Genomic DNA, 11229 nt, shown 5'->3' on the forward strand with positions numbered 1-11229 from the left:
GGCTGTTTGTTTCTTTTATTTAAAAAGTACCTTCAAATAGAAAGTCTTTCTTGCCCAATACATAAATTATCACAAGTGTTCCTTTCCATTAGCAGTTAGAGCCATAATCAGTAATGATTAAGCCCCTTCTGAAGAATAATTCGCTGTCACCAAATAATCATCAATTCCATTAATATTATTAAACGCAGCTTTAGGCTAAAAAAGGTCCTTGACTGCACAAATGAATTCTAATTTTTTTGGCAATTCAGTTAATTTTCTATGCAATCCCCTTGCCTACATCAAAGGGATTACGGAACTTGGCTGCTATGGAATTGCCCGTCGTCCCAATAAAAAGTGTATGTAAAAAGACGGTCATATTAGAGAGATTTAGAATTGTGGCAAACGGCAAACGACAGAAGTAGCCACAATATTTATCCCTATTTAACAATCGTTGTTTTAAATTCCTCATTAAAAAGTAGTTTTGCGTTACCATCAAAGGCTAGTATTAATTTGCTCTACTTTCGTCTATATGTACTAATTTTTTTTCCAAGAAAACATGAACGCGAATCTCACGTTTGTCGTTTGCCGTGAATGCGATTCTAAATACCTCTATTAACGTGGATATTTTTAGAAGGAATTTTGAGCTATCTAATTAATTTAGCATTTATTTGACTCTAAGAGAAGAATAATCAAGTCGCCCAAATTACGTTATGCTTTGAGAGATCTTACATCACAACTCATCTGTTTGTCAGAGAGCCGGTGGCAATATCCAGCAGGGTTTAATTATTTATTTATTTATTTATTTACTTTTTTTTTTTCAAAATGACTTGTTTCTCATAACTCCCATTTTCTTAGCAGATTGAACAGTGCAAAACGATTTTGAGCCTAATTGTTTTCATTGGAAAGTTATTTTGTGATGAGTGTACTTCATTGATCGCATTCTGAACAAAACCAGAAGAAATTTGGCTTTGAAGCAGATTTGTTTAAAAATAGTCTAAAAAAAGAAAAAGTGGGCGCTTTCACATGTACTCTATAGGTTTCTGAGTTCTCGCTTCAAAGGTTAATGTGAAAAATTTCATTGAGCTTCAGTTTTATAGACCAAAAATGGTGAAAAGTTGAAGGGTTGGCCAGTCATATCGTCTACTGAGGAGTTCAAGAACAGGCATATTTTTAAAATCAAGCGAAGATTTGTTTTGTTTTTATCTTCGAAATGTTTTTTTCTGAAAGCGAGCGAAGGATATTGACGTTTTATATTTTCCCGAAACCGCTGGCGACAATTTTCTTCATTTCCTTGTCAGCAGTAAGACTTTCTTTCATCTTGAAGTTTTTCAAATAATGCCTTGAATCGTATTAGAACGGCCCTAAAAATGCCCACGTTTCTAACTTTCGTTTTCAATATCCCAGAACAAACCACTTTTTTGTCACTAGATTTTCGTTATTCTGAAGTCATTTCAATATTCCTCAAATGTCGCGCTGTCAGTTTTGAATCCTGGGACGAGGTTAAAAAAGGCTGACTAAGTGTAGATTCCATCTCTTGGCAAAAACACCTGATAAAATCTCTAAGATTTTGAGATTTTGCTACCCCGCCATTCCCTCGCTAGGGAAATAAGCTCGATTGTTTGGAATTGATTTACTTTTCACCTTTTTTTTTAGCTTTTCTCCTAACCTCCCAATATATTTATCGCTTTTTTATATTAAAAAAGTTACATATTGGGATAAGCTATGCAAACTTGTGGATGAGCAAAATTTCCAAGGGCTAGCTACAGCTTGCTAGCCTACGAGAGGAGACGCCTGCTACCGATTTATTGCGTGACTGTGCGAAAAACAATTCCGGCCAGACCTCAACTCCAATACGAACTTATCCCTCAGAAATCTGTTTTTGAATGACAATGCAAATATGGGGGCGCTCTTCATTAAGCTTAAATTTTAGGTTGAAAATTTTGGAAATTTTGCGTGTGAAATGGAAAGATTATTTTCCAACATCTTCGAACATAATGGAATGCTTAATGGAATGCGTCCCGTGAGTATACCTATAGATGAATGTGAAAGCATGTACTGTTTCTGGCGTATCATGCATATTTATTATGTCATAGATTTTGCGTCAGACCGAACAACTTGCCGGCGAGTGAAGACATGCGAAACTGAAGGAATGTGCCCTTGAAAAGTTCCCGAAGTAGAAAGAAGGAGCGACTGAGAGGCTTTGGGAAGGAGCCCTTGCTTCAGTTAAGCAAATGGTGAGTACATTTTTCAGTGGTCTTCAGTGCTCAAACTTTTCTAACAAGTAATAAGCAAACACGTCCTGGATTTTGGTCCCGTTGACTCTGTTCAGTTAAAGGCGTTTTCCGTACTACATATGCAATAAGATAATTTGCGAACGTTTAATTTGCCACAATAACATTTCAAAAGATTGCAGAAAAGTTCAAGAGGATGTATACTAAATTTCTGTCCATTAAATAAAACATTCAATCGATCTTGCATGCAATTGTTCCCTGAAGCGCCACGTGCTTTTTACTCCGGACTAATTTGCAATGGTCCATTCATGTTTTCCAGTGCTGGGATGAAAATATTGCACATTTAATTTTCTCTGGCACTTTTTCACCTCGAGATTAAGCGGCAGATCTGAATTGAATTTTATTCAACAAGCTTTTATAAAAATTTAGTTTCCAAATTCCAATTTTTCAACCAGAATCGCCTCACAATTACACTTAAATTCGTTGAAGCGCTTCAGCTGTGTAAAGGAATCACTTCGTAAAATTAATTTAGTTTGGTGGTTTGGCAAAATTTCCCTGGTTAGTGGTAGTAAGTTTAATATCGGAGAGAAAACTCACCATATTCTTTATTTCATTTGCAGCGGTGATATTTTCACAGGAGGGAACAATGCACAAGAGAAAGAAATGGACTTTGGACGCTGCAGGAAATGGACTAAAGATAAGATCATTTGTTTTATTTTAAAAATTGCCTTTGATATATGATGGTTGTGTACAAAAAAGTTAATGGCAATCCGCGGAGAATGCGTTCTAAAATACTTTTGTGTCTTGGATGTTTTTGCTTTTGCATTGAGCACGTTTGGCTCCTGGAAAAATTGGTAGGTCTAAAATACTGAAGCTAGAAAATTAAGGTGCCTTTTTTTTAACTGAAAATCATTTGAATATAACAACCATCATCTTGGAGAGGGAATTTAACAATACTGTACGTTGACTTTGAGCGACCATTCCGCGCTGACATACTTTTCTGAGTTTGCTAGATAGCATGTTTAAAGTTTTGGTGGATTTCATATTCAAGACAACTTGAAGCTTCGCATAGGTTTTTTTTTTTTAATAACTTGGGTTTATTGTTAAATAGGTCATGTTACTTGACTTTATTGGTAAGTGTGTCATTCACGATAATCGCTCGATGTCAACGTTTACAGGGCCGGGTTTCCTTATCATTACAATTGTTAATCTGAGATGGAACTGTTAGCTACGATGGTTACGAAAACGAAAATTTATTTTTTTTTCGTAGTCCCTTAAGCTTTAAATGAACTGATTGATCCAAAACTGAATCGTTATAAAGCTCTCTTTGCAGTTACCAGACGGACAGCTTCTTAGAGGGGGGTGTGATTGTGGGTGGGGGGAGGAATGGGGGTAGGTCTTCTCCTATCAACGAAAATAAGGACTGGAGGACACAATTGTTAAGATCCTCCAATATTTTCAGCATTTTCCTTCTTCAGCGTTTCTGCCCAGGATTGCTACGTTATAAAAACTAAACAACAAACCAGTAAAAATGGGAAAATTCTTTGTGATCTCTTTTGCAATGGACAGGATTGGCTATAAGCTGGCTATAATATTGGTCAGAGAATAGCACCCTGTATTTTGATTGAATAAGCCAAAGTTTAATACGTCAATAATGAGATTATAGCTTTAGATTTGGATCATATCTGATCGCAGCAATCAAAATCAGCTTCGAACTGAACATTTTCCATGATACCTAACAGTTCCACCTTAACTGCTTGTTGTTGTCAAGGGAACACAAGGATTGAAAAGGGGGTCCTTACGGCAAGGAAAATGGACATTGCCAGGGAGTTACTGTAACATATCAATTTCAGTTTTCCTGTTTGTTTATTTGTCGTCTAAACAAGGAACATGATTTGTCGAAGACGAAAGGCTTTGAGTATGAAACTATTTGAAGGATTTTAGCATATTTCTTTCATCATGTATACATTTTGGGTAGGAAACCACCAAACGCTCCTTCAATACCTTGCGTTCTCTTGACATATAACAGATAATGCAAACTAGTGTCTGGTTGGAATGATGTTTAGAAAAAGATTTATAACATTCTTCATTTCTATGAGATTTAATTGTTTAGGGTTTTCGGTACGTCTGTGCCAAAAGTCGTATAGCGTACAACAGAATGTTTAATTTGTACGTCACCAAATAAATTGTCAAACAAGATTGTTTGAGAAATAAATGGAAGGAACAAATTTTCAGAGTCAGTAGAGTTTGATCAAGGCACCATGTTTGCTTACCTTTTTTCGCCTAAATTCTTTCGAGCTGTCTAGTCAAAGCTATACAAGCTTTTACCTTTATTTCCATCTTAAAAAAGGGAAAACCATTGCAAAAAATCCATTATTTCAACCAGACATCTGTAGCGTATCTGATCTATAATAGTGTTCAGAGCCTTGTTTAACTAATTCAGTGTTATGCGGGACGAGACATTCACACATAAAGCGCATATTTTATTTTCAATATGAAGCTGAGAATAAAGAAACGGAACGCTACTGAAGAAAAGCAGTCTTCAGTTGCTATTTGAAAACCAAATCAAACAAGCTTTTTGTGTTGGCCATCAAGTAACGTTCTATGAAAAAAACATCTTTTCTTGACAATTTATGTACAAAATTGGCTGCAAATAAATAAATAATTATGGAAGTTAATTATAACCAGAGACAATAGGCCATTTTGATGTTGCTTATTATTGGTGCACATAATTCTTAAATGGTACTCATAACTTTATCAAATGTAATCCCTAGATCAATGTAACGTTAAGAAAACGGGACACATAAATTTAGGGTCACAATTAATTTTAATAGTTGTATAACAAGTAATATACTATCATTGCATCAGTAGACATTTTGAACTGGTTGTTTGTTAGACTGTTCACAGTCCCCCTATTTTTCCGTGGGATTCTCGAGACCAGTACGCTTCAATGGTTTGTAAAAGCGAGCGCGATCTGGGGAGAGTGTCTAAACTACCGAGTGGAGGGGAGCGGAGTTGGGAGGCGGCTTCCCCTCCCTCACTATACTAACACCCACTCCCGCTCCCCTCGGTAGTTTAGACACTCTCCCCAAAGCGCGCTCGCTTTTTACAAATCAAGATGGCGGCGGTTCCATCGAAGCGTACCGGTCTCGAGAATCCCACGGAAAAATAGAGGGACTGTGAACAGTCTAGTTGTTTGTATTTTCTGAAGTCATTACTCGTTAGGAAACAATATTCAAGACGAAGGTTTACTCAAATTTAGAAAAAGCGTAGCCAGGTATAACGGCCTACGTAAACTACAAAACAACAAAACTTAAGAGACAGTCCGCGTTAGATTCGACCGGTCAATTTGGGCCAGTCGTTGGATTTCCTTCAAATTTTCAGCAACAGACAAAGTTGATATAACATTGATGAAAACACATTTCGTTTGATTCTAAACTTAACAAGACCCGAAATTTTGAGGCGAATGTTCAACCCTCCCGAATCGCCGAAAATCGACCTTTCACCGAGTCGAAATTAACCCGTTTTCGGATGTTTGCCGCCGAAATAATATTTATCCGAAAAACCTTACATTTATACCACGAACACATACACTATACTTCTTTACAAATATGGTATATAGAACTCATATTATTGAGAACTTTTAAAAGGAGGGCATCTCAAACATACCAATGTTAACGATTCGTGCACGGAGCGTGTCAAGTGCTGCAACAAAAACCAACATTTCTCAAAATTCTGACTTACTCTGGAACTCTCGTGTATTTTTTCAAAGAGTACTAGGATAGTGTCCTTAAACTACGGAATAATATTTAGTGGATCTCTATACTGCGAAAAGATACGGCCGCAACAATTTTGGGCAAATCTCTTATTTTCCGACACGTGTTGTGTGACAGCGATGGCATCCCAAGGCAACAAACGTCGACTTTTTCTGTCTTGACCGCAACTTAAAGTAGACAAATGCGTTTTAAAAGGGTAAACAATTAAAAATGTACCTTAAAAGTTCCACTGTTTTGCTTCCAAGACTTCATGTTTCACCGATTAACTATCAGCAAATTTGATGGCCGTGTCACGGTATCCGTGTTCTTTATTTGTTGGCTTGCAGGCGACGATCATGCTAGCTAAAAACCTGAACATCTCTATAGAGTTCCGTGAAATTAGTTCTGTTATTCAACCGGGCACTCTGCCGACCAAACAGTCATAATTTGCAGAATGTATATCGAGGAAAGACTTTTGAAAGTTGTCGTCCATCTTTGTTTTGAAATAACAACCGCTGACAGTAACAACACTTCCGGTCTGATCGAACCGGAAACAGAACATCGTCTACAGTAAGAAGTCGTTCACTAAGTTCAATTTCTAGAGTTTTATTGTTATTAACGTACTGTTAATTACTTGATTATTTCTAGCTTATTTTCTACTTCAAATGCATACATGTTTATGCCGGGCAACTCATTATTTAACCCTTTTACGTTATCTAAGATGTATTGGTGGTTTTCACCTCACACAAATCGTCACGCAAGTAAAAAAAATAAAATCCTCAACAATTCAATAGATAAAGTCAAGAAATAGATATGTTGTAGAAGGGTGATACATAAACAACGTGTAAAAGCCACAGGGCTGTGCGATATCTCATAACCGAGTTATTCAAGAAAATGTACCACGGAAAATTACAGAGTTTAGTATGGGACGCCATGTTGGTGATCCGTCTGAGGGACACCAACATGGCGGCCGGAAACCAACAAAAACATCTGAAATTTACTTTGGCTATTTCAAAGCCCTTCTTCTCTCCGCTGAACTTTCACACATTAACATAGACGTTTCTATTACATGTTAGCTGATGAGACCTAATAAAACACGAGGCAAATCGATGTTTTCATGTATTCGTGACATGTTTAGAGCAGCAATCCTTCTGTCACGCACTGCGCAAAAATCTAAAATTCAAACTGCTCTATTTAAAAAAAAATGCTTTCCTTCTGAAAACAAGCAAGCCGATGGTATTTTATATTTTCTTTTATGTGATGAAGATAAAAACCCAAAATTGTGTTTAGATATGAATTTCAGTTTTTTATGACGTCATGTAAAAACCAGCAATTTTACCAAAATAATAACAAAACCTAAAAAAAAAAAAATATCGAAAAACTGCGAAATATATAGAAATGAGACTTCAGAAAGGTTTCAACAGCAACTGCGAATTTACGAAACTTGCAATAAATGAGACGTCAGAATGGTCTCACCGAGAACTGCGAATTCTAATGTGAAAAGAAGAAAATGAAGGAAACTGCGAAAATTTGCAATTTTCAGTTGAAAATCGTAAACTTTGTAGCGACAATTTCGTCCTTGACCGGCATACCGCTACAAGAGGCTAAGGCTAGCAGAGTTTTTCTTTATCTTGTTTGTCTCCCGGGGGTTTTATTTAGGCTAGACTTTTCAGCGGCTCTCCTGTTTGCTATCTCCGAGAGCGACAGGTAGCTGCATGGAAGGCAATCATTAAAAACTGAGTGTACCTAAATGTCCTAAATATTATTCTGTCTCTTAGCTAAATAATTTTACAGAAAACACGAACATTTTTCAACAAAGATAGCCAAGTGCTGAACCAAATCCTTCTTTCTGTCCTTTGCTGTAAATGGGACTTCATAGTTCTTTAGAATGTTCTTTAGCATTGAAACATTAAACTGTGAAAGTTTGTTGGTTTTCCGGTACTGGCAAAGGTCATAAACGTCGTAGTAAATGGGATGTAGAAGGCCGATCTCGTCAACAATGCTGTTCACCACTTCTTGTCTGTTGAAATACACATTGAAATCGGAGATCATGGAAAGAGGCCAATGAATTAAAGTATTTATGATCGACTAAGGAGAGAGTGGGCCGCGCGTTTCTCTACTGTAGATGAAGACAGTCAAGAAGCTTCTAATAATTCGAGAGAGAGCGCCCGTGGTTCAGAACAGGCAAACAGACCCTCAAATCTCACGCGAGGGTGGGCCCTTTCAAAGCCACTTGCCCCAACTCGTTTTTCTGAAAATGTAAAGGATTACTTGAAAGCAAAGTTTAACCAAGGAGAATGAACGGGGTTGAAGACTAACCCAAAACAAGTCTCTGCAGACATGCGAAACGCCCGAGATGAACAAAATGAGCGTCGCTTTTCCAGAGAAGAATGGCTAACAGCTGTTCAGATAAAGAACTTTTTCTCTCACCTAGTGTCATCCAAGAGGAAAGGGCAAGATGCAGCTGATGACAAAAAACAGAAATTGAAGAAATACTGGAATAGGAAGAAGAAAGCAACAGACAAGAAGTGGTGAACAGCATTGTTGACAAGATCGGCCTTCTACATCCCATTTACTACGACGTCTATGACCTTTGCCAGTACCGGAAAACCAACAAACTTTCACAGTTTAATGTTTCAATGCTAAAGAACATTCTAAAGAACTATGAAGTCCCATTTACAGCAAAGGACAGAAAGAAGGATTTGGTTCAGCACTTGGCCATCTTTGTTGAAAAATGTTCGTGTTTTCTGTAAAATTATTTAGCTAAGAGACAGAATAATATTTAGGACATTTAGGTACACTCAGTTTTTAATGATTGCCTTCCATGCAGCTACCTGTCGGTCTCGGAGATAGCAAACAGGTGAGCCGCTGAAAAGTCTAGCCTAAATAAAACCCCCGGAAAACAAACAAGATAAAGAAAAACTCTGCTAGCCTTAGCCTCTTTTATTGTAGTGGTATGCCGGTCAAGGACGAAATTGTCGCTACAAAGTTTACGATTTTCAACTGAAAATTGCAAATTTTCGCAGTTTCCTGCATTTTCTTCTTTTTACATTAGAATTCGCAGTTCTGACGTCTCATTTATTGCAAGTTTCGTAAATTTGCAGTTGCTGTTGAGACCTTCCTGAAGTCTCATTTCTATATATTTCGCAGTTTTTCGATATTTTTTTTACAGTGTTTGTTATTATATTAGTAAAATACATCATAGATAACGTAAAAAGGTTAAATAATGAGTTGCCCGGCATAAACATGTATGCATTTGAAGTAGAAAATAAGCTAGAAATAATCAAGTAATTAACAGTAGAAATTGAACTTAGTGCACGACTTCTTACTGTAGACGATGTTCTGTTTCCGGTTCGATCAGACCGGAAGTGTTGTTACTGTCAGCGGTTGTTATTTCAAAACAAAGATGGACGACAACTTTCAAAAGTCTTTCCTCGATATAAATTCTGCAAATTATGACTGTTTGGCCGGAAGAGTGCCCGGTTGATTAACAAAACTAATTTCACGGAACTCTATAGAGATGTTCAGGTTTTTAGCTAGCATGATCGTCGCCTGCAAGCCAACAAATAAAGAACACGGATACCGTGACACGGCCATCAAATTTGCTGATAGTTAATCGGTGAAACATGAAGTCTTGGAAGCAAAACAGTGGAACTTTTAAGGTACGTGTTTGATTGTTTACCCTTTTAAAACGCATTTGTCTACTTTAAGTTGCGGTCAAGACAGAAAAAGTCGACGTTTGTTGCCTTGGGATGCCATCGCTGTCACACAACACGTGTCGGAAAATAAGAGATTTGCCCAAAATTGTTGCGGCCGTATCTTTTCGCAGTATAGAGATCCACTAAATATTATTCCGTAGTTTAAGGACACTATCCTAGTACTCTTTGAAAAAATACACGAGAGTTCCAGAGTAAGTCAGAATTTTGAGAAATGTTGGTTTTTGTTGCAGCACTTGACACGCTCCGTGCACGAATCGTTAACATTGGTATGTTTGAGATGCCCTCCTTTTAAAAGTTCTCAATAATATGAGTTCTATATACCATATTTGTAAAGAAGTATAGTGTATGTGTTCGTGGTATAAATGTAAGGTTTTTCGGATAAATATTATTTCGGCGGCAAACATCCGAAAACGGGTTAATTTCGACTCGGTGAAAGGTCGATTTTCGGCGATTCGGGAGGGTTGAACATTCGCCTCAAAATTTCGGGTCTTGTTAAGTTTAGAATCAAACGAAATGTGTTTTCATTAATGTTATATCAACTTTGTCTGTTGCTGAAAATTTGAAGGAAATCGAACGACTGGCCCAAATTGACCGGTCGAATCTAACGCGGACTGTCTCTTAAGTTCGAAAGAGTGAAATTTCTAGCTTTACCAGACTCGGGTGTGAAATCTGATTTGCAAGTGACAAAGATATTAGAAAGATATCTTAACCACGAAATCGTGCTTGTGATTTTAATTAAGGACCGTCTAAGCCCCTCCTGGGAGAAATGTGTTTTAAAACACTAAGACAGCTAGGTTACCTTGAAGTTACTCATGTCAAATGTCAAAAAATTGATTGTTGTTCAAAGGGTAAGTATCACGCGAATTCAATGTCATTTCAAAATAAAAAAAAAATGTTTGTCTATCAACAGAAACATAAAATAATTGTCTAGTTGAGTTATGAATTATCACCCTAGTGCAATAAAACTGTCGATTAGTGCCTCTGGCTAGAGACAGAGTAGGTTGAAATGGATTGAAACTTGAAAAATGTTAGGCTAACGTTTTTCAAGTTCTCGCATTTTGTTTTCATGATGCGCTAGAACAGATCACGAGTTATTCTTTTCAAGAATTGAGTTGATATCTTTCCTCACGTTGATCTAAAATTGTTTTGTAGCTATGTGAAGGTCTTATTTCACCATTTTTAACCAAACAGGTCAAAAACCCCATAAGGCTTCCCCTTTAAATTGGCCACTGGAACCAGTATCCCTAAGTTCTTGGGGAACGTTATTCCATAATAGGGCCCCGCTGTAACTAAAAGTTCGCATGAGGCTTGGGAAGAACAAGTGTAACTTGTTGACTCCTCAAAGGATACTCAGGATGGCAAGCCTGAGTGAAGAAATCTTGTAACTTCTCTGGGACAAGTTCTTTAATAGTTTGGCAATATAAAGACAAGTATTGACAGGAAAACCCTAAGCAGGAGCTACGTCCCTCACTGAAGGGTTAACTAAAGCCTAACACGGTAACACGGTTGTTTAATTGTTTCACACAAAAGAACTTCCGCTCACTG

General features: G+C 37.3%; 1 long non-coding RNA gene across 4 annotated transcripts in view; it reads left to right on the top strand.

The window, feature by feature from the left end:
• LOC146450839 (uncharacterized) overlaps nt 1–3552 on the top strand; it is a 38229-nt gene extending 34677 nt beyond the window's left edge. For all 4 annotated transcript variants that reach the window (XR_014860206.1, XR_014860208.1, XR_014860207.1 and 1 more), the window contains 2 exons: nt 2073–2213; nt 2831–3552. This is a non-coding gene — a long non-coding RNA (uncharacterized LOC146450839). The remainder of the gene's footprint in view (nt 1–2072; nt 2214–2830) is intronic.
• The last annotated feature ends 7677 nt before the right edge of the window (nt 3553–11229 follow it).

The sequence above is a fragment of the Pavona decussata genome, unplaced genomic scaffold, assembly GCF_977016875.1.
Source record: "Pavona decussata unplaced genomic scaffold, jaPavDecu1.1 SCAFFOLD_417, whole genome shotgun sequence".
Classification (NCBI taxonomy): Eukaryota; Metazoa; Cnidaria; class Anthozoa; order Scleractinia; family Agariciidae; genus Pavona; species Pavona decussata.